This window comes from Ctenocephalides felis, unplaced genomic scaffold (assembly GCF_003426905.1).
Source record: "Ctenocephalides felis isolate EL2017-DRISC unplaced genomic scaffold, ASM342690v1 CF-g0.4_SCAFFOLD_03566, whole genome shotgun sequence".
Taxonomy (NCBI): Eukaryota; Metazoa; Arthropoda; class Insecta; order Siphonaptera; family Pulicidae; genus Ctenocephalides; species Ctenocephalides felis.
The window spans coordinates 1-2,908 of record NW_020539720.1 but is presented as its reverse complement, the minus strand read 5'-3'; positions in this window follow the sequence as shown (position 1 = coordinate 2,908).

Here is a 2,908-nt window from a genome sequence, read left to right as displayed (position 1 = left end):
ACTATAATAATATTTCCTTTTAATAATTTTGATATAAAATACTATGATGTTTTTTAATTAAAAGCTATGTACTATATGTAACTATAATAAATTTACGAAAATTATTAATAGAATTACTGAAAGTGGTATTAAATTAATACCTTATGTTTAAAAGTTTTATCAGGTATTACAATATTACCTTAATTAATACGAAAGTATTATTAGGATAAAACTGAATAAAGTTAATATTCAATTAAAAATAATTTTAAATTTATATATTCTTAGACGATTAAAAAGAAAAATTATATAGCTCTGAACAAGGTGTTTCCTGGAATATATAAAATTTGAATTGAATATTAACATTTCAATGATATGATGAATTTAATTTTATGCATTATAATAAAAATATATTATACTACATAAGTTTAAATTCAAAAAACTAGTAAATATGTGATGGCAAATATTTTCAAAAAGACATATAGGTAAGATGTGATGATAACGTAAAGGATTCAAACATTTGATTTGATTTATAACGAATATTGCTCGTTGCATAGATAAAAAAATATAATTATAGATAATATTTCCTTTTTTCAAAATTGTTCCATTATTATGGTAAATAATATTTGTCATAATATATTTCTTGAGTATGATAATAATAAATTTAAATAATGTTATTTAAATATGTACTTAAATTTATGTATACACGCATTTGTATGATATTGTTTATATTTAATTTTAGTGGCGTTATTTTTAATAAAAGTAATTTTTCAAACTCTTTCAGAGCAACCACCGAATATACAAGCACATATCAAATGTTTATAACTATAATATAAATATGAATTTAAAAAGTAACAATGTAATAAATAATATATTTCCAACATTTCAATTAAATTTGTGTATCTTGAACCGAACCTTATTTCTATCAGATAAAAAAAATATTTATTTTTTATATGTGCCTAAATTTCACTTTTGACAGATTGTGCAAGTTAATTTGAATATTAAAACATTCCAATTGAAGTGAAGTGTATTCCAACAATTTATAACGATAAAGTTCGATTTAGAAATTAAAAATAACATTATTGGTATTCTCTTAGTATTATTGAAATAAAAGATAATATGAATAGAAATAAAGCGTCAATCTGTACTTCCACTCGATTAAAAAAATAAAAATGTTTTGTTTAATACGAAATAAAATAAGTAAGTGAAAGCTCTCTTCAGAATTAAAATACTCTGCCCTTAAAAATCTACTACATATATTGTGGATAAAGTAGAATTCAAAGTTCACTCAATAATAGTTAAATGGTATATAGATACAAGTTTCATCAATTTCATAATAATAGTTTTTATATTTTTAAATGTATATATGAAACTAAAGAATAGATATTTTTATATAAGTATATGGTATTTAGGCAGTAAATTTTATACTTAAATAGTACTTATATGTATTTTATGTTACAATGTAATGAATATATTGTTAAATAAAGTTGTAAAAATACCAATGAACGTATTTTAATTGATATGAATTATGAATTGATAAGCATTTCATATAGTCAACATTTTAGGATTCACATTCTATTATATAATTTGTAACATCTGAAAATCAGGTATTTGTACCGCGTTATATAAATAAATACAAAGGACAGTATAAATTATTAATTGTTTATTGAATTGAGTTCATATAGAAATATGATAAAAAATTATTTTTATTGAAAGTTCATATAAGGATATGATTAAAAAAATATAAATAATTTTCATTAAAAAATTTGCATAAAACGATTCAATGGCCGATAATAAAACTTATATAAAAAATACCGCGTTATAGGAAGTATATTAAATACCTTAAAATTATTACATACACAAATATTTAAAAAATGCCATCATTCAAGAAGGTATAACGGTACTAACCTTTGAATCAACCAAAACCACTTAAAAATCAGATGGATAACAAAAATTATCCAGGATTGTGGTTATAAACGATTAATATTTATAGCCAAAATATCTCATATTCACATAAAACAAATTACTTTCACTTCAAACCATCATCGCCTTCAGAAATAATATTTAGGTTTGAAAACTATAAACTCTTCACATTATACATAATTACTTACCTGATGACCGTTATACCTTTGTTATTTTTCTTATTGTTAGTATACGAATAGTATGTTTCTTATAGACTAAATAAAATTTAAAAATTTAAAACTTATAGACTAATTGGTATCGGAAACGTATCGTTATATCTAGAAATATGCGACAATTATAAAATGTAATTGTACATAAACGAGTATGGACTTTTGAATTTAAATTCGTGAAAATATTTTTAAATAGAAATACTCATAATTACTTGTACTTACAATGATACTTAATAATTATTTGCATAAATCTCAATAATAACTAACATCAACACCAAATTTCTATATGTTTTGTATTATTCATTCGAACAGATCAATTGTAAACATTGACTTTGACAATTGCTTTCGAATCACCGATAAACGGCGGAGCGCCGGTAACTATAAAATTTGGAACAAATAAATGGTTCCTACAACACGCTAAATACTTTTTGTAGTAAAATTCTTAATTAAGATTTAGTTAAAATAACAAAAATGTACTTACTCAGAGAATGGGACATTATCCTTCTAATTCTGTTGCTCCGACATCTTCAGTACACAGTGATCGTCTACATGGCTTCCACTTTATTTAATCAATATGATCCGTTTCGGTCTTCTTTTAAATCATCTATGAATTTATTAAGTTTATATAGAAAATAATATAAGTTATATGTAATAATTAGTTATTAAGATTATAATCTAAAATACCTAAGTAATTATTAAGACAAGTTGAACGATAATTACAATTTACCTAAAAATCCGAAGCACACAATTCTCAATTGACCACCAGTTCGCCGACTATCCATCCGATCGGCACAATCGCT